This window comes from Cibotium barometz, chromosome 49 (assembly GCF_041138505.1).
Source record: "Cibotium barometz isolate CiBa-2024 chromosome 49, ASM4113850v1, whole genome shotgun sequence".
Taxonomy (NCBI): Eukaryota; Viridiplantae; Streptophyta; class Polypodiopsida; order Cyatheales; family Cibotiaceae; genus Cibotium; species Cibotium barometz.
In genome coordinates this window covers 2,119,915-2,147,749 of record NC_141094.1, presented here as the reverse complement: position 1 = coordinate 2,147,749, position 27,835 = coordinate 2,119,915, and the positions used below count along the sequence as shown (strand labels likewise).

At 46.8% G+C, this 27,835-nt stretch overlaps 1 pseudogene across 1 annotated transcript in view; it reads right to left on the bottom strand.

Annotated features, from left to right (window-relative positions):
• The window catches only part of LOC147610195 (uncharacterized), a 91,275-nt pseudogene that overhangs the window by 42,793 nt on the left and 20,647 nt on the right, over window positions 1-27,835 (bottom strand). The window contains exon 5 of the transcript XR_015264015.1: window positions 9,399-9,524. The product of XR_015264015.1 is annotated as an uncharacterized LOC147610195 (transcript). The remainder of the gene's footprint in view (window positions 1-9,398; window positions 9,525-27,835) is intronic.

Genomic DNA, 27,835 nt, shown 5'->3' with positions numbered 1-27,835 from the left:
ATGACAGGCCCATAGGGAAGACGCAGTACAAACCCGGGTCCTTCCATGGAGTGACAGTCCCATGGACAAGACACCGTCCTGGTCATACATGGGTGGCAAGATACAGGCTCCCGTCCATATGGCATGATCCTGGTCACACACAGGTGGCACAAAACTGGTTCCCATCCATGTGACACAAAGTGTCTGGCCCTTTCACATGAGACACCGGCCTAGCCTCATGTGAACATGGCACAAATCTGGCCACTCTATGGAGTGACAGTCCCATAGAAGTGACACCAACAATAGAGATGGACCAAATGGGTGGCCAAATGGTGACATTCTCCCCCGGCTTCTAAACAGTTGACCTCAACTGAAAAGCCTCAAGATATGCCTGCAAAAGTTGCAGGTAATCAGCAAAGTAGTCCTCATCTACCGACTTCGCATCAAGAGGTAAATAATTTTTAAACTTCACAAGGTATCTCCTGGAAGCTTTCCAGCTAGTAGCCTTCTCTCCTTGTGAAATACAATCTACTCTAGATAGAGGATCTCCTCAAGCTCATCAACCTCTAGCGGATCTTCTCTGACAGGCTCATCAGGATCTGGCCACACATACTTCCGCAAAAGACTCACGTGAAAGGCATTGTGAATCTTCCAATGACTGGGTAACACAAGCCTATAAGCCACTTCATTGATCTTCTCAATCACCTTGAAGAGTCCATAATACCGAGTAGAAAGCTTAGGGTATGATCTCTCTCGTCTTGGCCTCTTGCGAAGCCTAGCTTTTTGAAATTTCAGCAATACCCAATCACCTTCCTTGACTTGCATGTCCCTTCTATGCTTGTCGGCAGCCCTCTTACGCTTGTCTTGAGACTATGCAATGGTTGTTCGCACCTGAGCAAAGGCAACATCCAAATCACGCACATACTCATCATCTGCAAAAATCTCATCCTTTGTGTCACGACCCTGTGTTTTTCTCTGGACAATATGCAGGTGTGCACGGGGACATGGTGGACAGTGTGAATGGCATCAGGTTGGAGTCAAAAAGGGAGCCCATGTGTGGACAACCCCATGTGTGAAAGGGGGCAAAGAGATTTTAGCTTAAAAGGTTTAAAAACCTTTAAAATCATTTTTTAAAGCCCTTCATTAAAGAAAGACGTGGCCCTTATGCTATTTTGGGGCCACGTGTGAGCTTTTTGGTAAAAAGAGGGGCTGTCGGGCAGAAAAAGGAGGAGGCGCCTATCTTTTGATGTGGGTGTGCTTTTCCAAGCAAGAGGGCTGCTCATCTAGATATACAGGCGGCCAACGCTGAAGATCTGGGCTTTTGCTGCGTACTGAACTAGTACTGAACTGGCCGTACAGACCTGAAGACTGCAGGCCGTACAGGGCAGGTGGCGGATGTGGTTGCAGGCGCCTACTGTGCAGGTACAGCGTACAGATGCTGATGGTACTGGCGGCGGCTGCTGTGCAGGTTGGCTGGCGACGACTGGTACAGGTGGTAGTTGCAGGCCTGTACGGACAGCAGGAAGGTACTGCTGGCAGGCTGCGCTGCAGGGACTATAGGCGCAGCTGAGTGTCTTCTTGTGCTTGCTTTTTGGGTGAAAGCAGTGGGACTGCACATGCGCCTTGACTCTCTTTTTCCCTCCCTTTCTTGCTATGAAACGCCCAATAGCACTGGTGCTTTTTGGAGGGGGCATGTTTTTGCAGAAGATAAGGGCTGGTTTTTCTTGACACAAAGGTGGACAGGGGGCTGGTTTTTCTTGACACAAAGGTGGACAGGGGGCCTTGCTACTGATAAGACATGGGACAAGGAATCCATGACAGAGATGGATAGTACCCTTGGAAGGTAGAGAGGGTTTGTACAGGTGTGTCGACTGTATGGTATGCTGTGCTGTGATACGAGTTCTCTTTTAAGAGACAGTTTGGGAGTCTGTGTTGTGATGCAGAAGCACTGGATGTGTCAGGGTGTGATGCTGTTCATAGTGTGAGAGGCTATGGATGGTTGTGGCAGCCTTGATCATGGGAGAAAGCTTCTGTATGCAGACTCAATGTGAGAGAGTCTTTCGATGTGAACATTGGCTGGACTTGTTTGTGGATGCCGAGTGGACAAGAAGCCAGATGCAGGTTCTTTGCAGGCTTCAGGGGTTCTACTGTGACGGCTGAGTTCCCAGCCTTATATTGTAATCAAAGCTCTTATATTCAATTAAAGAAATACCGCAAGGGGCGCCACTGCGATTTGGGGCCAATCGGTGTCCGTGTACTGTTTGCAGGAGCACTCTAGCTCCCCCTGTTTGTTTTCCTTTTCTAGGTCCTCAATGGTGTTGAAGTGTTTTATGTGCAAATGTTTGTTTCACCGCCCTTTGCTTTCAGAAGGCCGGTTTACATGGTTCCGTTGCCGGGACACATCATCGACTTTCTCAAGGAAGCGAGTCCGTGGTTGCTTTGGTCGGGACAATCGCCAACTTTCCTAAGGGAGTGAGCTCGTGGTTGTCTCATGAGAGTCACATCAAAAGCGTCAACATGAGGAAAGTGAAAAGGAAGTGCAGGACACAGTACAGGATTTTGTGTCTTTGCCTATATGAGGTGAAGAGCAAGAGCTGAAGATGAAGCTCAGGAGAAAAGACACCAAGGACAAGAAGTAGTCGGCCAGGAACAAGAAGCAGTTGAAGTGTTATGGTGCAGGAGGTGCGTTGAAGGCTATGGCTTTCGACAGTTTGTCACTGGTGGTATCTTCATAGAGGCTTCATGGGTTCAGAAGACAGTTTCTTTCTATGTTTAGTAGTGGTGATCTACTATGCTTCATCGAGGACTTGTGCTTATCACTTGGGTGGAGTGCAAGCAGGTTTTGGGTGCCTGAGGATGTATCAGATGAGGCTCAGATGGAAGTCGAGGAACTTGACGAGGTTCTTATTCCTGAGCATATACTGGCACATAAGGAAAGAAAGGTACAGGGTAAGGTTTCCCGTCGCTATCCTGTGAAGTTCAAGAACTGTTCACTGATGGATACGAAGTGGATGGAGGAGGTTCACTGATGGATGCGAAGTGGATGGAGGAGGGTGACTTAGCAGATTCACCTCAAGATTTGCAGCTTTATCTTGATGCCTTTGAGTTGGAGTCGACTCTTGTTACGGCTCGTTCAGGTTCAGCAGAGCATAGGTCTGGAGCATTGCCTGATGCTCAAGAGGGGGGTAGCACCTCCGCTCCCTTGTTGTTACAGACAGGCTCATTTGTTATCTAGGAGTCGCTTGGTGACATCTTTGTATTCACCCGAAGGTACTGAGGCTGACAGTACATCTGCTTATGGGACGTACTAGTCACATGTGATGGTAAAGTTGGCAGTCGCGCGCACCTGGAACTCTAACTGCAACTATGGATAACTCTATGGAGGACATAAGTCTTGCGAGCAGTCCTAGAGTTGGTTTGGTTCATGGAAATATGGATCGAACTCTATTTGTGCATGTATGCATACACTTTTTGAGGTAGAGGTATTTTTGTATTCTGGTGCCATTGGATCCTGGTACCATTGAGAATACATTGGGAAATACTCTGCATTGTGTTGAGTGCTGCATGTATGTTGGTATGATACATCAAGTGCTTTATTATGTTCATGGGTGTGACTCCTGCGGGATGACCATGAAACATATGTGGGAAAGTACTTACTGGATGTAGTGTTTGGATGCATTGAGTGCTTGCATATGCTCATGTTGTACCATCAGTCGTGGGTCCTGTGGGATGCCCATGGGCGTAAGGCTTGCGAGCAGCCCTTAGACTGTTACTTTGGAGTAGGTAAAGCATTTTGAGGAGCATATTGTTTGCGAATGCATATATGTGTCATTGCATATGTTTGTCATATGTAGAATGATGCATGGTTTTGTTTTTGGCTAACACAGTTAACGTGTTTCCATTTGGTTTTAGACTTTTGCTGTAGGTTCTGAAGGAACAAGCAAGAGGTGTTTGTCACTTTGGTGTGACAGTGTGGCTTATTGTGCAGGATGATTGTTTTATCACCCAGATGCATTGGAAGGCCATTGTTTTTGCCATATGGGGTATCTTTGCTCATGAGATGCTTTACTGTGCCATTGAGTGCAATCGAGGACGCTTGCCATTTTTCAAGAGGGGGGTATGTCACGACCCTGTGTTTTTCTCTGAACAATATGCACGTGTGCACGGGGACATGGTGGACAGTGTGAATGGCATCAGGTTGGAGTCAAAAAGGGAGCCCATGTGTGGACAACCCCATGTGTGAAAGGGGGCAAAGAGATTTTAGCTTAAAAGGTTTAAAAACCTTTAAAATCATTTTTTAAAGCCCTTCATTAAAGAAAGACGTGGCCCTTATGCTATTTTGGGGCCACGTGTGAGCTTTTTGGTAAAAAGAGGGGCTGTCGGGCAGAAAAAGGAGGAGGCGCCTATCTTTTGATGTGGGTGTGCTTTTCCAGTCAAGAGGGCTGCTCATCTGGATATACAGGCGGCCAACGCTGAAGATCTGGGCTTTTGCTGCGTACTGAACTAGTACTGAACTGGCCGTACAGACCTGAAGACTGCAGGCCGTACAGGGCAGGTGGCGGATGTGGTTGCAGGCGCCTACTGTGCAGGTACAGCGTACGGATGCTGATGGTACTGGCGGCGGCTGCTGCAGGTTGGCTGGCGACGACTGGTACAGGTCGTGTTCCACCGCCCTTTGGTTTTCCTGAAGACTGGGTTTCACTTTGTACGAAGGATGGGTGGCAAAATCACTCTGCCATAAATAATCTCAAATGGGGCCTTCCTCCTAGAGGCATGCACCATGTTATCGTAGTAGGCAAACTCTGTAAGTGGAAGGTACTTCTCCCATTCATTCTTTTGATCTGCCACATAACATTTTAACAAATCCAACACAGCAGAATTTGCAACCTCACTCTGACCATCCGTTTGCCGGTGATAGGCGGATGAGAACTCAAGCTTAGTGCCCATGTTGTCAAATAGAGCCCTCCACAAGAGGCTTGTAGTCCTCGGATCTCTATCCCCAACGATGGACTTTGGCATACCATGATGCTTAAATATCTGAGCAAGGAAAAGCTTCACCATACGATTAGCTTTAATGGTTTTCTTGACTGACAAGAAGTGAGCTTGCTTGCTAAACCTGTCCACAATGGTCCAAATAGCAGCATTCCCTTGCAGGGATTAGGCAAGTCCATAATGAAGTCCATAGTAATGCTTTCACATGGCTGCGAGGGAATAGGCAAAGGCTGAAGTAAACTTGGAGGTTTTTGCCTATCAAATTTCACCTTCTGGCAAGTAATACATGCGAGTACATAAGCTTCAATGTCTATACGCATGCTTGGCCAAAAGAAATCTCTCTCTATCATCCGTGTCGTAGGTAAAATACCTCTATGACCAGCATAAGGTGGAGCGTGACATTCCTCCATAACCTTTGGACGCATATCCTTCACCACACATAAGCAGTTATCTTTCATGAGATAACCCTCTTTGATCACAGAAGTGGCATGTGTGTGACCAGCCATCAAATCAGTCCAAATATGGCAAAAATCACATCCAAATGGTATAAATCACGCATGGCAGTCAAGTCCCCATGTGAGGCCACTGATACGACAGCCACATATGGCCTCTTGGACAAAGAATCTGCTACTACATTCTTCTTTCCCGAAGTATGTGCAATCTAAGAATGGAACATAGAAAGAAAATTTACCATTCTCATTTGCTTCTCCGAAAGCTTGGTTTGAGATAAAAAGTACCTCGAACTTTGGTGATCGGTTTCGACTATAAATTCTACCCCAAGAAGATAATGCTTCCATATTTTCAAGGCATGAATTAGAGCCAAGCGCTCTTTTTCATAAATGTCCATATGGGTCCCTACATCATGCAATCTACAGCTTTCATAGGCCACTGCATGACCCTCTTGATTTAGGACAGCCCCTATGCAATTTCCACAAGCATCACATTCCACCGTGAATGGCTTTTGTAAGTCCGGAATAATCAATACAAGCCCACATATGATAGCATCCTTGAGTTGGTAGAAGGCATCTTGCTCATCCTGGGTCCATTTGAAAGTGGCTTTTTTCTTTGTAAGCTCATGTAATGGCGAGGCAATCTTGGCAAAATGCCTTATGAACATCCTGTAATATGAGCATAATCCAAGGAAGCTACGGACCTCATGCACAGTATGTAACTCTGGCCAATTCCGAATGGTTTAAACTTAGCTCGATCCATTCTCACACCCTCTTTGGATACAATGTGCCCCAAATAGTGTATCTCTGAGAGAGAACTCACTTTTATTGGCATTTATGAAGAGTTTATGATTTCGTAACTCTTCAAACACTGTGGCCAAGTGAATCCTATGCTCTTGCTCATTCTTAGAGAAAACCAAGATGTCATCAAAGAATACACCTATGAATTTACGATGGGCTCAAAATATCATGTCTATCATACGGTTAAGAGCTCGGTAATCCACGCACATACGGAATGATCCATCTTTCTTTTATACAAGAAGCACGGGAGAGCAAAAGGGTGAGGAGCTTGGCTAAACCAAACCCTTCTCCAAAAGCTCATTAACCTGCTTCATGATTTTCTCTTGTTGTGCGGCACTCACACGGTATGCGGGTTTGTTAGGTGGGGAACTACTTGGCACAAGATCTATGCCATGATCCTTGGGCCTCTCAGGAGGTAGTTCTCCTGGCAATGCATCGGCAAAACAATCTCTATATGCATTAAGAAAATTCAGCCTATCTTGAGTCAATACATCCACATTCACATTACTTTGTTCAATCTTATCACGAACAAAAACCAAGTACGCGGAAAGACTCTTTTTCATTGCCTTATTAATCTAGATGTGTGATACAACTGGGATGGAATCCCCTTCTTTGCCAGCATCAATGACATGCATGCGGCCTTTATGCATAAAAGTGATCCTGTTTGTTTTGTACTCTTTGCGAGGCTCAAGTCTATAATGCCAAGGCTTACCAAGCAATACATCACATCCATTAAGTGGAGCAATCAAGAAGTGCTCATGATCCACATAACCCTGTATATGTATGCGCAACTTCCCAATAAGAGGAGTAATCTGCACCTCTCTTCCAACAAAGGCGGCGTCTGCCTCAATCCGGGGTCCCATGTCCCCAACCTCTATGCCCAGGGTGGTTGCCATCTATGTAGAGATGAAGTTATCCATCGCACAATCATCAAACATAAACAAGGCAGGCTGATCCTTGATTTGTCCCCAAGCTTTGCCTATGGGACACAGACCAGGCCACTGACAGAGATACACATGGCAGTATGGAACTGTAATGGATCACCATGGGTGCAGCCTGGACGACTGGAGCATGTTATGGTGGGGAGAGACATCATACTTCTGACAGAGACACATCAGAGCCCAGAGAGAGGGCTACCTCGAGTAGAGGGATTCCAGTGGGAGTCAGCATACATACAGGAGGACCACACGCCAGGGTACCTCGAGAGGGTCGGGGGGAGTAGCCACATGGCTCATCTTACTACTGCCAGAATATGGAGGTAACAGGCCTTTTACTGCAATTTCTAGTGTGCGATCAGAATGGACATCTTGCTAGACATTGTGCCGGGTGGACCAAGTGCACACGCAAATGGCTGGAAGCCCAGCCACAGAAACCCAAGTCTCCACATCTCCCTGCTGCACCTGAGTGTAGGAGGAAGGCATTGCTCCATAGGGTGTGGATGCCAAAAGTCAGGGAGAGATCTCACACTCCACACTCAGATAGTCGTTTACCATCTCTTGGTAACTAATTTACTCATGGGGGTGACTTTTTAACATGATAGTGCTTCCATAGGACCACAGTGGTGGCAACACAGACTCCATAGTTGATGGGGCAGAGTGTGCCATGTTGGAGAAGCTACTTTTTTCTATTCAAAGCAAGGATTCTTGGCACTTGCCAGAGTTGGTTGCTCCCCCCACAATTCTCCAGATTGGATCCATTTCCAGGCTCCTAACCTAGCCTACCTTGACCATTCTTTTTTGGGATGAGTGGTCGTGTAACAGGACGGTGTGGTGGGCATCCTTGCCAGGTACCACCTTCTCGGATCATGTTCCAGTTAAGTGGGAAGAGGGACAATGAGACAATCACCATGTACTCTGGGGAGATGTCACCCACCCTCGCTGCAACATGTTGTTCATATATGTCTCAACTTTCTCTTGTCCGAATAGTAAATACCGTTGACCCTTGAGACCCAAGAAGGTCCAAATCCCAAGGAGAGAGCATAAGCAACACAAGGGAAAAAATAAATCCAAAGAAGGTGCTATTAAATCCATAGTGGGGGAGTGTCAACGTTATAGATAAGGACGATTCTGATTCTAGCGAAGTATCAAAGTCATGCCTTAGAAAGATTTCCAGTAGCAGGGCAATGTTTCAAGTGTGACTCTACCAAGCTCATTGGTCTGACAAATACAAGGAAGAGGCTACTTCGTAACCAGAGGAAAATCTTAGAGGAGATGCACGTGCGAGTATGTTGCTCTTTTCAATTTTGGAGTTAGCCAAACACTAGAGTGCATGATTGTATCATGCTGATGTGTGGTACATTGTTGTCAAAGCCGAGCCGGGTTAGCAATCCACAAATTAACTGCCCTATACACACATTCTGAAGCTGCTAGGATTGCATATAGGGAAACTTCCAGACAACCATGGAATCAAGGCAGCTTTTCTCTTGCTTGAATCAGCCTAATATGATTTGAGATGATGTCATCAGCCCCAAATGCGCCTCCCAGCACTAATTCTATGACCACACAGCATGTTTGGAGCACCAGCTTTTACTCTGGTGTCATGGCCACACCCCCACCACTACATCGCTCACGATATGACAGGACAAATTTTTTTGGGATTCTGAAGGTGCCCATGGAACAGCTGCCACCCTCGCAATGTTACCCTCTTCCTCTGACCGGATGTCTACGATGGCCTTGACTACCATCAATTATTCATTTGCAGGGAATGCGAACACAGATGGAATCTCAGTGCCACTGTGTTTGGGACTAGTCAGCTGCTCAGCAGATGTGGTATATCACGTGCCAAAAGATCCTGTGGGACACCTCCACCCATCAAAATTCTCAATGGAAGATGAGTAGCAGCCTTAGAGCTTGCAAGCCTACTGCAAGGACTCCACAGTTTTCACTTCCTAAACGAGACGGTCAATGCCTTTAGGATTGATCTCATGCACACACTCTTAAGGCCGCTAAAAGGGTATATAGGTCACTTCTGCACAGCCATGGAGGCAAGGCAGCTTACACAAACATACATCTACTAAAGAGCACCTGAAAACTCTGCATATAAAGTTTAGATTTGATCAAGATCCCTATGAATAAACAAAGTTTTAGAACAGAAAGGACCATTTCTTTCAAGCATGAAGCACAGTTAGATTCCTTTACCTCAAAATATGATTCAAATTTAGCAAGATTAAAACATCACCTCTAAATTCCTTGAGTATCTTGATCCTGATGCTTGTTTGTAGATATAGGAGTTCTCTATGTCTCCGTAGCTCCAGGCATCAAATGAATACATAATAATGTCAAAGTGGGTTGCTGCAGCTTCAATCTAACATTTAAATCACACCAGATAGTTATGCAACTATGAACTAAGTTGTTTCAAAACTAGATTAGGGGTTTAACCATTACAACTTGTTATTGATTGTACGAATGATCTCTATCTATATCTAGATTCAACAGCACAAGGCTTCACAAATGGAGAAGCTTGTTGTTACATAAGACAAATTCAAAACTCTTTTGTTTTTGGACAAAACGGGTTGTGCAAGTACAAAAGTTTTCATTCAGTCATAGAAAAATTAAGATTTATTGCTTACAGCAAGTTCAACTTTTAACATAAGGAGCAAACCAAGCTGAGGTCTCTACCTCAAGCACAACAATGCGCACCCCCACACCCTACAACCCCCCACCCGCCCACCATCCAGTAGCCTCCCCCAGCCGCTGCTGGAGGCCACCCTTTCAGCCCATTTGTCGGCCCATTGCATCTGTTTTCCTGTGCTTGCAAGACCTGCAGCACCCAAAGGGCCTTCTGCCCCCTCCTTTGCACGATGGGCAATGTAGCATACGCCAAGCTAGGACCATGTGAAACAACGAGGCCTTGTTTATATCCGAGTTTAGTGAGTCTTTAGCAATCCTTTAAACAGCATACATGAACTGAAAGAGTAGCCGAGACAACACCAGATGGGGTCCCAATTACCCATTGAAGTGCCCCCCCTGCAGGTGTATTTGCTTTATTTCTTCTAGAGAACTGAATACAAGCTGAACTGTGTCCAGAAGACTAAGCGGACAAATTGACTGACTGACCGCCAAATGCAAGGACAAAGTGAGCAAACGCTGGGCCAAACTGTGCATAAGCTGTAGGCGACTGGTAAGCTATCTTTGAACAGAATACACCGGCCCGAGACTGAGAGTTGGTGTGCTAAGAACTCTGGGAAGAGACTGAACTTCAGATACCTTGGGCTGGAAAGCACAAAGGATGCTGAAAGTTTGCAAAGGCAAGCTGCCTAGGCACACATGCTTGACTGATATATGTCAAAGGAGAGCTAGTCGGCTGGCATTAAAGCTGTCGGCCTGGTTTTATTTGCCACGACAGGGTTAAATAGCATTAAATGTTGGTTTTGGTCATGGAGTTTTCTGGCTACTGGCCGATTCACCTCACACCTGGCCGACTGTTGCCCAGGCCACCTCATTAAATGTTGGTTTTGGTCATGGAGTTTTTTGGCTACTGGCCGACTCACCTCACACCTGGCCGACTGCTGCCCAGGCCGACTCAAAGGCTGCCGACTAGGTCTTATTGTTGGCTGAGGGTGTTTATGTCCTCATTAAGGACAACACCCTCATGCAAAAAGCCCCATCAATGTAGTCTCTCCCATGCTCAATTTAATCCTCCAAAATTAAATGGTACTAATCACTGTATTAGACACTAATCATGTAATTAACATGCAATTAGCAATAATTGGGTGCAATTGGAAATACAATTGAGCAATTAGGGTTGCATTTAGTGTATTTACACATCAAAAGCACTAACTTTGCATTGGGGCTATCCTCATGAAGCTCTAGCAGCAAAAATTGAAAATTGGAAGCACACGCATTACTTGCATTTCATCTTGTTTAAAGCACCCACATCTGCCAAGTTGTATGAGAATAGACACTGCCAATTGAAGCATCATAAGCTCATTGGTAAGACCTTCTCATTATGGCAACATTAACAAGCATCACTTTGCATGTAGAGAAGTTTAATGAGGAAGGGTTTCACACCTGGGCTACACAGATGAAGTACCTTCTAATACATAAGAAATTGTGGAAAATCATTAAGAAAAATGTGCCAAATGAACCAAGTGAAGAGTGGGTTGAAAAAGATGAGCAATCATTGTCACTTATTGGTTTTTACATCTGGACCCTAGTCTTATTCATCACATTGACTCTAAGGAACACGCAAAGGATGCATGTGATACATTGAATCTCGTGTTTGGAGCTAAGGCAAAGAACCGGGAAATTCACTTAAAGATTGACTTCTATGGTCTACAAATGAACTTCAACGAGTCTTTGGCTCAATTTGTCAATAAAATGAAAAGCATCATGACCCAGTTAGATGGCATAGATACTAGGATGGGAGATAAAGATGCAGTTGCAATAATCTTAAAAAGCATGCCAAAGGAATATAATGCACTTGTCACAATCTTGAAGAGCCAACGTTTGATGGATGTGTCTCCTCCCTTTTGGAGGAGGAGAGAATTAAAAGAAAGCAATCCCAGCACCGTTGAGCATGCATTGTTCAACAAAAGCAATGTGAAGTGCCACAATTGTGGTACAAAATGACACTTTCAAAATGAATGCAGATTCAAAGACAAGCTAAAGTGTAATCATTGCAACAAGTTCAGGCACAAAGAAAAAGATTGCAGATTGAAGAAAAGCAAAGACAACTTTATGGGGACTACTTCGACCACCAAGTATAAAGAGATCCCTAGTGATCAGCTCTTCCAAAGAGCAAGGAGACAAACACCACCACTACCCTAGCCATCTATCGTAAAAGAGGGATCACCATATGAGTAGACACCCATCTTATCATTTCATCTTGTTTGTTGTGTGTATCTACCTAACCACCTGAGAGTAGCCAGTTGAGCACCCAGGGGGTTAATGTTTGTTGTAACTCAAATCCGACCACCTTGAGTAGCCCAAAGATATGGCACCAAGGGGGGGGTGTTGATAAGTATGGTACCATAGAGCACATGTAGAGGCAAGAAAATTTAAGTCTATTGTACACACACATCATCATGGGTGTAATTAGACACCATCCACCTTAGCTTAGTGTAATCATTCATCATTAGCATGTGATTAGCTTAATCTACTTGCATTAGTGAAGATACCTGGATTTCAACACGAATTCCGTCGGAACCTATCACGTAGCCCAGGTACTGGACTTCTTGAACTTCAAATATACTCTTCTTCACATTGATGTAGAGTTCATTATCTCGCAAAATTTGCAAGACCTTCTGCACATCCTTCTCGGGTTGTTCTGCATTGGCAGAAAAAATAAGAATGTCATCCAAAAAAATGAATAGATATTTACCGACGAGTACAGTGAAGACTCGAGACATCATCTTGTTGAAGGTAGCCGGTGCATTGGTTAAGCCAAAAGGCATGACCACGAACTTGTAATGACCTCGTTCTGTTTGAAAGGCCGTCTTCAAGACATCGGCTTCAAAGATTCTGACTTGATGATAGCAATTTTTGAGGTCGATCTTTGAGAAGTACTTAGCACCATTGAGTCTTTCGAGAATGTACTCTATCCTTGGCATGGGGAACTTGTTCTTGATTGTTAACTTATTCAAGGCTCGGTAATCCACACAGAGATATGCGGTCTTATCTTTCTTCTGCACAAAAAGAATCAGTGCAACAAATGGAGAGAATGAAGGCTTGATGAAACCAAACCTAAGCAACTGCGCAAGTTGCGTCTCCAACTCAGCTTCCGACGCCTTAGACAAACAATATGGAAACTTACGGGGTGGCTCAGCTCTAGGCACCAAATCGATACCATGGTCTTCACAACGAGAGAGTGGGGATCTGGGTGAGAGATCATCCTGCAACATGATGTCATGAAACTACTAGAGGAGACCTATCATCTGTGACTCTCATGGAGTCGCGGTCGATGTCGATATCTGTTGTGGTCGGACATACATCATCGCACACTCTGCTCTCTTTCTGATAGCTCTACTAGCCTGGAGATGGGAACAAGAGTCTACTGTTGCTGGGATTTGGGGTGACTGGAGCACTTTTGGGCTTGCCTCCATTGAGCATCATCTCATGGTTATGCGCAAGAGTCAAAGCCCTGTCATAACTCTGGGGTTCGAAGTTTCGAACGGGGAACCGAATGTTTGTATCCAATCCCTGAATGAACTGCTTTAGCTTCTCCTCAGACTTCCCCAACTGCTGAGCTGATGTGATCACTTTGTTGGAGTAGGTGAGCAGCACAGGGAAACTGTTTTGGGTGAGTTTGTAGAACTCGTCTTCGAGATTGGTCATGTACTGCGGAGGTAGAAACCTTGTCTTCAAATCGGACATGAAGGTGTCCCAATCGTAGTCCGGTAAGCCAGTGTAGGGATCTGTGTGCAAACGGGACCAATGTTGCCACCAAGTGACTGCATCGCCTGTGAGATGTGGAGCCACCCTATGGACTTTATCTTGGGGATCTGTGATCTTGGAGAGTGGAAAATGGACAACAAACTGGTGGATGAATTGAGTCACAACCGAATGGTCACACTTGCCATCGTACTTGGTGAAGTTCAGTGACTCGTGAGGCATGGATCATGGATGACAGTTGTAGAGGTTGTGGCTGGGGTTGTGGAGGAGGACTGAGAAGGGATAAAAGAAGTTACCAGAGTCCGCAGTGTTTGTTGGAACTGGTCCCTCAAGTCTTCTCGGGCCTTTTGCTCGTGGTTCACCCTTGCTTCAAGCTCTGCCCACAGTCACTCCTCTTTGGCCTTGCGTTTGGCTTTCTTTGCCAGCTATTTGACCAATCTTGCTTCACGGTCTCGCTCGTCTTTTTCGGTCATCCATCGACACCACTGTTCCATTGAGGAACTTTGCTCTTTAGGTGTCTCTTGTTGGGCCAAGATTGCTTGTAATTATACCAGTTTTTTCCCATTTGGACTCTTTCGAGTTGAATCTAGAGTTGCCTTATCTGCTCCTTTAACTTCTAGTTGTCTTCGTCTTCTTTGTGTGGAAGCGTTCCTTTGAATGGTTCTTCTTCTTTTGGAATGTCTTCGGAGCTTGATGCCATGGTGGATGGGCGAGTGGTTTTTCCCGATCTCAGCTTTACCATCCAGAGGATGCTCTCACCCTAGGTTGCCGGTTTGAATCACGTCCCAAGCTCTGATACCAATGTAGCATACGCCAAGCTAGGACCGTGAGGAACAACGAGGCCTTCTATATACCTGAGTTTAGTGAGTCTTTAGCAATCCTTTAAATAGCATACATAAACTGAAAGAGTAGTCGAGACGACACCAGATGGGGTTCCAATTACCCTATTTGCTTTATTTCTCTAGTGAACTGAATACAAGTTGAATTGTGTCCCTTGGAGATTGGGTTGCACACACGCAGTTACCTCAGGAGGAGCACGAGATAGGCCTAACAGGGATCCGGGGTAGAGACATGCTCAACATCGACATTGACTCAGCTATTCCTCTAGAGTGGCTGACTCCTATTCCAGACCCGACCCCCCCGATATGACTAGGCGTGTTCACCAGACACGATATTCTCGTGGCGGTCTATGGAGCAGATGAGGACAGTTGTCTGCTCACTTTTTCTATTGGATTACATGGCAGATTAGAGAGATCAGAGCACCCCTTGGAGGATTTCAGAGGCTGCACCTTGCAAAGGGTGAGGGTGATTGGTTTTCGGGCACGTGCATGGCACATAGATCCAGCACCGGCCAAAGTGGCCAGGGAGAGATTTTGGCGGTTATTGATTTGGGAGTGCTGACCTCTCACGCAGTTGCAGTGGGACCCTGGGGAGTGGACGTGGCATGATCCCAAAGATCAGGTGGAGACTCTGGATGCCCCTTTCTTTGCATATACAGCGAGGCTCGGCCACAGGATCCAGATGTCGGAGATAGATGGCACATCGGCAACAGCAGCACACTGGCAATTGATAGAACGTGCAGCGGAAGAAGGGAAAGTGGAAACACAGGGGAGAGAGAGTGAGAGAGAAAGATAGAGAGGAAACACAGGTGAGAACCTGCTCTCAATATCATCACCAAAAGGAATACATGTCCGGAGCAAGAGGGGAGAACCTCGTAAGTGAGGGACTGCAGCTAGACAAGCTAGGCAAGCAATGAAATATGAGGGAGGCATGCCGGCTATATATACCTCTACATGAAGGCAGCCGACTGGTGATAAATATCTCCACGACTGGGAAAAATACCCAGGACCATAAATGAGGAATAAATATGGGTAAAATACATGTGAGGGGTGACCAGCCCCTCAGACTAACATGGTCAGCCCTAGAGGCTAAAATAGGACACCAAATAGGAAGCCAGCAAGTAGGGGATGATATCTAACACCCCCTCTCAGCACTGGATGCTGAGCAAACTCCAAGAAGCTAGAGACGCCGTCCTCAATCAAAGATGAAAGACTGCAGAAACAGGTACCAAGAAAGCTCCACAAGCAATCTCCTCAGCAAATCAGCTACAAAAGCAACAGAACAAGCTGCCAGGTACACTGCTCCTCTGGAAGAAAACAACCATGTAGGTTGCGACGTGCTACTCCAAATAATGGTTCCAAACCCAAGTGTAAGAACACTCCCCAAAGTCAAATGTCGTGTATCCAGCCTGGAGAAGGTATGAAAAACCTCATAACCAACCAAGATCAGATCCTGTAGATCATCAATCTTGGGAGAAGCAAACTGCTCCTCACTCGAACCCTCAAAAGAAATAGAGTCAATCTGCTCCAACTCTGTACCAAGAGTAGCCAAATGCTATATAAAAGCATCCTCTGAAAAGGTCGGCATCACAAGATGTAAAGAATCTGTAGAAAAGATGGGGTCCATCTGCTCAAACTCCATAACATGAGTTGCCCAATGCTGTACATAAGTACACGCCACTGAGGTGACAAGATGAAAGGACTCCACATCCCCCTCTGAAAAAAGATATCGTCGGACTGATATAAGTCCAACCTGATTATGATCCAAATCCAAAAAACTCTGGAAGTACCATTGTGCCCAAGGCACGGTTAGCAACCACAGATCCAAAGCATCCCACCGGGTCCAAAAAACCATCCTCCAAAACAACAAGCCAGCAGAACTGGCAGGGGGAGGGGCATCCTCAGAAGCATCACAAAGAGAGGAAGAGATAGACTCCTCACAATGAGGAAGGGAAGCAGGAATATAGACTACAGTGGTAACAAAGTCCTCAAAAGCATCACAGATAGCAGAAGACTGTTCCAGAAGTAGAACCAAATCCCAAGAATTAGCAACAAATAAAGGATCCATGTGAAAGGATCACACCGCAAAAGGGAAAAACACCCTCCTTGTTCTGCAAATACTACAAAGAACACAAGCTCGGACAAAATAAACTCTGCTCAAGATCTCTAAAAAGATCACTGCTCTCCTCCAAATAACTGTAAACTCCTGTCAAAGAAAGTCTCCACAGATACAACACAGCTCCCGAAACTGATCCTCAAGTGAAGTAGCTGGAGAAAGGCCCCCTTTGAGTGTAGAAAACTCCTGTGGGAAGCAAAACTGCAGCCAAAACACTGCTATCGAGCAAAAAATAGCACTCCACCACCAACAGAAGGCAAGGAACATGTAGAAACCGAGAAACCGTGTAGGCCAGGAACAAAACACAGGTATAGATGCTCCAAAATCAGCAAAACGCTAACTGAAAACGAGAAACCGTGTAGGCCAGGAACAAAACACAGGTATAGATGCTCCAAAATCAGCAAAACACTAACTGAAAACTGAAATTCAGAATCCTCCTCAAGTACCAAACTGCCTCCAAAGCCACAATCCAATCAAGAAATCCCCTCTGCAAGTGATCTGTGTCCACTGGAGAAAAAAATGCAGCCAAACAAGGGCTACAAACCTGAAAATTCAGGCCAACAGTGTCCACACCTCCTATGAGGAAAAATGCTGAAGAGAAGGTACCTTCGGGTCCAACAGATGAAGCCCAAGTGAAGGTAGAGCTGCCAGCAAAATCGGTTCAGAAAAACGCAGCAACCATGGCTGCAAATCTGAAAACGCAGAGGTATAAAGGGCTAAATATGGAAACGTTGAAGCCTCAGATCAAGAACTGCTGCAGAGAACAATCAAGGGGTGGGAGGGATGGCACAAGGTAACCAGTAAGGATGGGCAAAAGGGAGCCCGGAGAGCTCCAAGATCAGGGGCTGGGAAAGCAAGCCCAAACAGGCAAAAAACACAGCCTGTTTGGGACAGCTATGTTGCTGTCCAGACCTGAGCGCCCTGAAGAGAGGAAACTGCAGCCTACTGAATGGGTATCAATCTTGAAGAAACGCAAGCTTCAACGCATGAACACAAAAACGCAGATCTATCCATGGGCGGAAAAACACAGATATGAAGAGGTATAGGAGGGAGCATCCAACGCTGAAAATCACCAGTGCTCTGATACCATGATAGAATGTGCAGCGGAAGAAGGGAAAGTGGAAACACACGAGAGAGAGTGAGAAATGAAATGAAATGAAATGATATATTAACGTCTTCAGAAGGCCAAAATGACCTATGAGACCAAAAAGGTTACAACAATTGGTGGATCTGATACAATGTCTGTGTAAGAAAAACTAAAAACAACTAAACAACTAACTGAAACTAAAACAACTATGAGGAAAAGTACGGTACTAGGAGCTCCTAATGGATAACATCTGGGAGGAAAACTCCAGCAACAAAGGTAAGCATCATACACATCACTATCCAAAGATGTCTCTCATCGGTCGATGGCAGATATCCTCAATGTCCTCCATGGTGAGTACTCTGACTGGACGTCTCCCATGCCGTGCTAGTATGGTCCTGATCCTCTGTTGTAGTCTCCACCGGTGTCGAGATGGGCCTCTCATCTTGGGGCGCCTGGACCGCCCCAGCTCTATAGCCCGATCAATCAGTGTACCTTTGGTGCGGCTATACTCTGGGGCTAGCTGCAATGCCTGCTGGCTTGACTGCTCAATCTCTGGTCGAAAGAAGTCTGTAATCTGCCTCTGTAGGTGTCTCTCCTTCTCTGATCCCCTCCCTCTCAAGAGACCCTCTCTATGTCTACGAAGCTCCACCAAGTATAATCCGAGGCATCTCTGATCCTGGTATCTCATGACTCTAGAAAGTGGTCCGAAACCCTCTCTAAACAGGCAGTGAAAACAGCCTCGTATCTCATAATATACTGGACAGTGACATATGTAATGTAACTCTGTCTTTGGCTCCTTCAAAGTGAACCTGCTCTCAATATCATCACCAAAAGGAATACATGTCCCGAGCAAGAGGGGAGAACCTCGTAAGTGAGGGACTGCAGCTAGACAAGCCAGGCAAGCAATGAAATATGAGGGAGGCGTGCCGACTATATATACCTCTACATGAAGGCAGCTGACTGGTGATAAATATCTCCACGACTGGGAAAAATACCCAGGACCATAAATGGGGAATAAATATGGGTAAAATACATGTGAGGGGTGACCAGCCCCTCAGACTAACATGGTCAATCCTAGAGGCTAAAATAGGACACCAAATAGGAAGCCAGCAAGTAGGGGATGATATCTAATAGCAGTCTCAAGGCCTATCACAGCGCTTCCTTTCAAATTTCTGGAAGAGGCTTTGGGACAGCTTTCGGCCGAGGAAGATCACTCTCTTCCTCTAGTTGACGGCACACAGGAGTCTGGCAGTGAGTACTTCGCTGGCAGTAGGAGGGCGGCCAACAGCTTGCCCGAGGTGCGACCACCCCCAGGAGTCTTAGCAACATTGCCTTTGGACTTGGGATACTGTTGCTTGGGCCACCGAGGCTAGAGTGGTCAGGACTTATGAGGAAGATGGGGGAGGCCATGCCCTCCAGGTCTCCCACCATCGTATTGCAATAGTACAAGTCACAGCCCCACCTGCATGTGTTTGGCATCCAGGCTCATGCCAGCGCTGGGAGATTTGCAGTAGCATAGCAGCCTGGCACATCTAGCGTGCTAGATGTAGCAAGGCCATCGAGGGTACCCACACTCCACCGGCTGAGACCATCAGGAGCATATGGCTCGACATCATTCACACCCTCCGCGGTCAGTGGGGGAAGCTGCAGGGAGGTTTTGACCGCATGCGGAAGCGGCGAGAAGCCTTCTTAAGACTTTGGAGGCCTAGCCCTTTCCTCACTGATAGAGGCGGTGACCCAATTTGGCACTACAGACCACCTGTGTGGTTGTCCCCTCCCCCTTTATGAGATAGTCTTCTCCTCATAGAGCGGCCAGCCGGAGGAGAAGCATCTCTCCCCCTTATGATCAATTGTTTCCCGTCCTTATATGAGGCAAGTTTGTATTTAGCCCTTTGTGGCTGTTTTCTCTTTAACTATATGAAGGATCTTTTTCTCGGAAAAAAAAAAAAAGTTGAACAATGTCCACAAGACTGAGCGGATAAACTGACTGACCGACTGCCAAACGCAAGAACAAAGTGACCAAACGCTGGGCATAACTATGCATAAGCTGTAGGCGACTGTGAAGCTATCTTCGAAGAGAATACATTGCCCAGTTTGTGTGCTAAGAGACTAAGCTTCGGATGCCTTGGGCTTGAAATCACAAAGGATGCTGAAAGTATGCAAAGGCAGGCTGCCTAAGCACACATGCTTGATTGATATCTGAGAACTTGAGTTTTTATCTGATGATTTTGGTCTATGGTAGGCTCACCCTTATATATATCCAAGGAGAGCTGGTCGGCTGGCAGTAAAGCTGTCGTCCTGTTTTTATTTGCCACGACAAGGTTAAATAGCATTAAATGTTCGTTTTGGTCGTGGGGTTTTCTGGCTGCTGGCTGACTCACCTCAGCCCTGCTCGACTGTTGCCCAGGCCACATCACTGGCTTCCAACTGCTACCCAGGCCACCTCAAAGGCTGCCAACTGGGTCTTATTGTTGGCTGAGGGTGCTGACCACCCATCGCAAGGCTGTCCCCTCCTTGGGTTGGCCTTGGGGCTGGCCCCTACTACATGGCTGCAACTATCATGCCCATTATAATGCATTCTAACCTAAGGCTCACATTTACATGTACCTACATGAGAATACTTGCTGAATTCTCATGTACCTACATGAGAACTACTTGCTGAATTCTCCAAAGTGGGAAAGGACTGACATGAAATTGACCTGACAGACCTCTATGGCTGGGAGACTGACCTACGTAGCTCATGCCTGACATGTCCCAGTCTGGGGCTCACAAAAGGGGTCACGGCATACGACAAAATATCCTATCAAGGTACTACTTCTGTACATGTATCTTGCATTGTTGATGAGCCAGTGTCACCGTGTACCACAATGCATGGGTGCATGTGACAATGGGCAGGCCCCTACCTTCCCACCCACCACCTCCCCCAAGCCTTGTTTCATAGTTGTTGTGAAAACGGCCAAAACTCCGGGGTTTTGGACCATTTCAGACATTTCAAGGATCCCCCTTGATGTGGCATTTCCCCATTTCGTCCCCATAAAAATTCCATTTCCGTTTTTGTTCCCGAAACTATGCCCTATTTTACCCAACTAGTTACCCCCCCCCCAACCCAATTTTTTTTATTTGAACCCATTTTCTTCCCGTGTTGCACCAGCCTCTGCTCTTGCGTCTCTTTCTCCAACTTTCTAAGAGGCCGCCCCCATAACCCTCTACATTTGGAGGTGTAGGGGGGGCTCAACCTGCTATTGCAGGTTAAAGGGAAAATAGAGAGTGTAGAGGGGGGTTTCAAAACCCTCTACACTAGCTAGATGAGTACTCAGCAGGTAAAAGCTGACAAATTGCCAGCTTCTCAACCAGCTGCCCCCTTCACATCCTCCTCGAATGTAGAGGGTTATGGGGGTGGCCTCTAATTGATCTCATCCTTTATCTTTTCCACATTCAATTCCCTCAGATTTTTCACCTTTGTTTTCCCCTCCACTGACCTTTTTCTTCTCTTCTATTGCTATGTCAGTTTTTGCCTGTACTTTTTAGCATTTGCTTGCCTTTGATACAAAAAGACTCCATGGCAGATGCTCCAACATCTTTGACCAAGGAAAGTGCACTCTTTCAGAAAGAGACTTTCTACCTCCATAGCTAGTCTTTAGTATATTATTCTAGCTGGCCAGAATTCTGGAAGCCAACCAGCCAGTGGCCATCTCAGAGCCGCCCTTATTTACAAGGACACATTACACATATTCAACTTCTTGGCTGGGGCTATTTCCATATTGAATTTGATCCAAGGTAATGGAGAGTAGTGTCTGTAGACAAGCCCACTCACATTGTGCAATATATAGCACGTTTTACAAGATGGCCCCTTAGGTTCTTCATCATGATGGTCTATTTCCCTGGCCTACCAAGGGATACCACAAGTCCTCTCAGCAACCAGCCATAGCGTGGGACAGTTTCTTGAGTCCTTGGTACTTACCTCTACCATAGCATGCATGGCAGGGATCCCTTCCCACAAACTCATTGTCCCCAATCTCTTCTCACAGATTTTCCAACTACCAAAGCAATGCTTGCAGAGTCGGGGCTCTCCATGCGCCCTCGCTAGTGAACAGCCCTGGCATCCCCTCTTCAGCCTCCTCCTCTGTCCTCTCCCTCCAATCCACTTGTGGCAGAGCTTCCTCTACCCCCCACCTCACACTATGAGATAGTATAGAACAATTTGCAAGATAGCCTATGTGAAAATACCTAAATTGGTATTATTTCTAGCCCAAAAAGGTTTTTTATTTAGCCGTTTTTAAGGTCTTGCTGCTGGCCGACTTCTTTCCCTGGCTGACCAGCAGTCCAAACCTCGTACAAAGAGGCACATCATAAATCTGCAAAGCACACAACACAAAAGTGACTTCATCAGCTTGCGCATATACTCTGTTGCTGCTGGCGCTTAATTCACATCAAAACCTGCAGCACAGCATCCTGTTGGTAGCGCCCAAATCAATCACATCACATACAACCTTCTGCTGCTGCTGCGGGCATCTGCTCCTTTACCTCGACACATCAGGGCAGCAGCCTGTTAGCAGTCATCTCCTCTCTGTACACTATGTCAGGGCCTCTGTTGTGGGTGAGCCCGCCCGTTTTAGTGTCTTCCCATTTTTCCTCACTCTCCGTGTATTTTTCCTATTTTTCTGGAGGTGCGTTTGGGCTGCCTTCAGGTGCTGCCCGACTGCTCTCGTGCTACCCGACCTGTCCCTCAGTGCTGGCCGACTGACATTTTTGCTGGTCGTGAGCAGTCAGGCTGCTGTCGGCTGTTTATGGGCTGGCCGACCAGCAGCATGGGACCATATAAAATGGCCCCTTGCCCCCACACTCCACATTGTATATTTCCGGGATTTTCTGTGGTGTATATAGCAGAGTTACACAGCTTCTCTCTCTCTTTCATCTGTGTCTTGCTCTCTACAGCAGTTGTCTTCATTTCCGTTGTGCATTCTGACATGGTATCGAAGCCCCACGTGGCTTGAAGCTCGGAGACAATGGGACGTCGAGGGTTTGCTGATTTGAGGTGCTGATTGGAGACTGTTTGGGCTGTACGGGACTTGGAGATCAGGTAGAAGGCGGCCATCACCGTTGGACAGCCACCTTGCATTTTATTTGCAGCCTCTTCTTCTTCTTTTTTCCCACCCGCCCTCCCTTCACAAGACCTTGTGAACCCTTGAGATGGCAGATTTTCTTGCAATGGCTTAGAAGCACGTGAAGATCCCAACACTCCACACGTTCCCGGTGGACCAACAGTTGGACGAAAACAGCTACAACATATGGAAGGTAATTCTCTGTACAACAGGGTATCACCCATGAAGAGGATCTCCTTGGAAGTTCAGATGCGAGTGATGAATCCTACAAAGTCGTCGACGATGCGAGAGCACGTCAAGAAGTTGCAGGCTCTTCAGCAGGAGGTTCTCCAGGCAGGGAAAGAGATATCGTCAGAGGATATGGCCATCACGTTGTTGTCCCATTTGCCCTCTCATTACTCAACATTTTACTCCTCTTTGATCACCAGTGGCAAGCTCAGCACCATCACATAGGAGGAGCTTGTGTCAATGGTCTTGGACCAGGAAGAGCGATTTACGAATCCTCCATAGGGCAGAGGTTCTAAGGCCTTGACTGGCCAGCGGCCGAAAGGCCATAACAACAACAACAACGGCAAAGAGAAGTCTTCTGAGAAGAAGCCCGATTCAGACCGTGAAAAACTGAAGGCCGAGAGGACCTGTAACGATTGTGGCGAGAAAGGCCACTATTGGAGGAAGTATCCCAAGCGGACTCGGAAGAGTGCTGATTCTTCAGCTTCAGCTGGAAAGACTCCAGCCTTTGTGCACTTGGAGATGTTGGAAACCAATGCTTCATCTTCTTCGAGCGAGGAGGCAGTTGGCTTCACTGCCAAGGATACTCGGGACTGGATTCTTGATAGTGGTGCTTCTAGGCACATGACCCCTTCCCGTGACTTCTTTCAGGATCTTAAACGGCAGTCAGGTCACATTTTCATTGGCGACAATTCCACCATACCGATTCACAGTGAGGACCGGATGGAGATCATTCCCGATGGCAAAGAGGGAAAGCATTCCTTTCGTGTTCTTTACGTCCCCGCACTTGGTTTTCATCTGTTGTCAATGCATGAGGTTTGCAAGACTGGCTTCAGGGTGGAGTTTGAGGAGCATTCTATTGCCCTATGGGACCGAGAGACTGGCCAGATTGTTTGGGAAGGCGGAGTGGAGAATCGTATATACAAACTCTCAGCACTCTCCTCATTGACAGGCTCTCAGATTGGTGACTTGTGGCACTTCCAGTTTGGCCACTTGAATGTGGATGCGCTGCGGCGAGATTTCCGAGACCAGATTACTGCTTGATGATTGTAGCAGATTCACTTGGGTTTATTTTCTTTCTCAGAAGGACCAAGCTTTTGCTCGGTTCAAGGAGTGGCATGTGATGGTGGAGAAAGAGTCTGGCTTGCAGATAAAGAGAGTTTTCTTCCAATGCATTTGTGCCGTTCTGTGCGGAACATGGCATCAAGCGGGAGCTGGCCAATACAGGTTCGCCTTCAAAGAATGGAGTAGTTGAGCATAAGAACAAGACTGTGGTGGAGATGGTGATGACGATGCTAGAGCACCGTGATCTTCCTCGTCCACTTTGGGGAGAGGCTAGGGAGAGGCTGTGGCTACGGCTGTCCATATCCTCAACCGTTCTCCAACGACTTCAGTACCGAACATGACCCCTTTGAGGAGGCGTATTTTGGCAGGAAACCAGATGTCTCCCATTTCCGTGTGTTTGGGAGTGATACATATGTTCACATTCCAAAGAAGCATAGGGGAAAGCTTGACTCAAAGTCCCAAAGCTTGTTTTTGTGGGATATAACAAGGGATACAGGTTGTATGATCCAGAGAGGAACGAGGTCATCGTCAACAGAGATGTGGTTTTTGATGAGCATGTTCCAGTTTCCACTGTTGATGAGCCGCCACTTCTTAGAGACCTAGATGATTCCCAGTCAATTGTTCCAGCTAGACAGCCTCAGTCAATTGAGGAGGTTGAGCCCGCGGCTAGAGATGAGCCCCCGCAGCAACAGGAGGCTCCGCGTTCTGTTCAAGTACCCAGGTGGTTGTTAGACAACCTTCAGGAGTCAAGTGTTACGGAGCTTCCCTCCGAACGGACCACAGAGGACGGACCTCGAAGATCGCATAGAGTTCGAGACAAAAGTCATTTAGCGGAGCTCTTACAGGTAAACTATGCTTTGATGTCTCGTATCATGCGGAACAAAGAGCCCACTTCCGTCAACGAAGCCCTTGCACAGGATACTTGGAGGAAAGCCATGCAGGTGGAACTGGATGCCATAGAGAAGAATAAAACTTGGGAGTTGGTTCCAAGGCCGTCGAAACGGTCTGTCATTGGTATCAAGTGGGTCTTTAAGACCAAGTATACGTCAGATGGGTCGGTGGACAAACACAAAGCCAAACTTGTGGCTAAGGGTTATGCTCAACAGCCTAGCATCGACTATGAGGATACCTTTGCACCGACAGCGAGGATGACCACGATTCGGACCGTTCTTGCCCTTGCTTCTTCTCAGTGGTGGCCCGTATTTCAGATGGATGTGAAATCTACGTTCCTTAATGGTGACCTGCAAGAGGTGTATGTTGAGCAGCCTCCAGGCTTTGAAGTTCCAGGATCAAAGGGGATGGTTTACAGGTTGCGGAAGGCCTTGTATGGTCTTAAGTAGGCTCCCACGGGTTGGAATCAGAAGATTGATTCCTTCTTTCTACGGACTGGATTTCAGAGATTAGTTCAAGATCCTAACTTCTCTCTTTCGGGAACACGGCATGATTACGTTGATCATCCTTTATGTGGATGACCTCATTCTCACTAGCGGTCATGTGGAGCACATTGCAGTGACGAGGACTGCCTTGTCAAAGGAGTTTGAGATGACCGATTTAGGCTTACTCCACTTCTTCTTGGGATTGGAGATCTGGCAGTCCCAAAGGAGGTTCTTTGTCTCTCACAAGCGGTATGTCCATGAGTTGCTTGAGGCCTTTGGGATGGAGAACTCCACGCCTATTACATCACCGATGGACCCGAACACAAAACTTACAGTTAATGATCCTTGTGAGCCGGTTGATGCCTCTCTGTACCGGAAACTAGTAGGTTCATTGATCTAGTTGCTGAACACCAGATTGGACTTGAGCTTTCCTGTGGGATTGTTGAGCTCGTTTATGCAAACGTCGTTGAAGTCTCATTGGGACGCAAGATTGCGGATCTTGCGGTATCTGCAGGGTACGAAGGATCTTGGACTCTTCTATGCCACTGGAGGTGAAATGAAGGACCGAGTTCAACTCCAAGGTTGGAGTGACTCAGATTGGGGAGGAGATCCAGACACAAGGAGATCTACATCAAGCTACAGTTTTACCCTTGGCTCAGGAGCAGTTTCATGAAGCAGCAAGAGGCAACCAACTATTGCCTTGTCTACAAAGACAGAGTACCGGGCTGCTTATGGTGCTGTTTGCGAGGTTGTGTGGCTGCGGAGGTTGCTTGGCAAGATTGGGTTTCCACCAGGGTTGTTACAAGGCGCGCACCTATCCGAGTGAGGCGTTCGATCCGTACAGACGGCTGATCGAGGCGTACGGATCAGTGATTATTATTTTTCGCTGACTACATCGTTTTTGCCCGTTTGGGAAAGTTTGGGATTATGCCCATTTATTCCCGTTTCTGTCCGTTTGGGTCGACTTGGTCTGGTGACTTGTCTTAGACGGGGGCGGGGCTATTTGATACAGCCGGCAGCACTCTCTCCCCCCCTCTCGACTCTCATACCCACAGCCAAGGCCCAAGGCCCAACACAGCCCCTCTCTCTCTCTCTCTCTCTCTCTCTCTCTCTCTCTCTCTCTCTCTCTCTCTCTCTCTCTCTCTCTCTCACACACACACACACACACTCCGGACCTACCTCGCCCAAGAGGAGTTACCTTGGACCGAGCCTCTGCACTCCAGCGTGCCCGACGCCCTCGACGGCCACGATCACCTCATCAGCTCCAGATCCAGGACATGCTCCACCACCATCGAGCTACCTTTCCACATGACATAGTTGAGGGAGACCTCTCGGCCATACTCATTAGCCCCATGCTTGACATTTTGGAGAGTGGTATACCATCTACTTAGAGCTAATGTTGCTCTCATGTTTCTATGTTCTTAGTATTCCATGATGAGTTTCCATGGACAGTTTTGTATCACCCCAGTGAGATAGCTATGTTTATGTTTTCTTTCTGTTTTATTTTCCATTCCATGATGAGATATGCCATGGACATTATTGTATCACTTTGGTCTCATAGGTCATTTTGGCCTTTTGAAGATGTTAATATATCATTTCATTTCTCTCTCCCCTTCTCTCACACACACCCTCTCTCTTCCTCCCTCAAGGCCTCTCTCTCTCTCCCTCACACACCCTCTCTCTTCATTGTTCACGGTGGTGGGGACGGGGTAGACATCTCAGGTACCACAGCCCACATTATGCTATATGCAGATGATATTATTTTGGTCTCTAAGTCGCGGATGGGACTACAGCATCATCTCCATGCACTCGATGACTTCTGCACACAGAGGGGACTTACAGTGAACCTTGGGAAAACCAAGGTCATGATTTTCCACACCTCAGGGCCAGTTCAACAACAGGCCATCTTCACACTAGCAGGAGGACAAGTAGAGGTGGTAGACTCATATGTGTACTTGGGGATTACATTTGCGACTCCGCCAGAAAGATTTACTATGGCACAGGCAGCCAAGGATAGACTCACACGAGGGTATGCAGCTCTGGCCATGCTAGAGAGACAATGTCACCAGGCACACTTCCAGGAGCCCGGCACGAAGGGGTGGTTGTTTGACACACTAGTCACCCCTGCTTTGATGTATGCTGCAACAGTATGGGCACCTGGGCTCACCACCTCCACATGGTCTCAGATAGAGAGGCCTCAGATTCTCATGCTCTCACGGGTAATCCATAGCAAACCCTCTATCCCACATGACATTGTCCGAGCCAAGTTTGTTGCACCTCCTATGCTAGTAGAGGCCCTCTTCCAGACGATCTGCTTCATACAGAGGATCAGAGATATGCCATCAGATCGACTCTCACATAGAGCATGCTCACAGAGAGTGGAGATAGGAGATCATGGTATTCACAGATGATACAGTGGCTCACTCAGCATGGTCTCAACATAGATCACCTGCCACCTTTCCAGTATGAA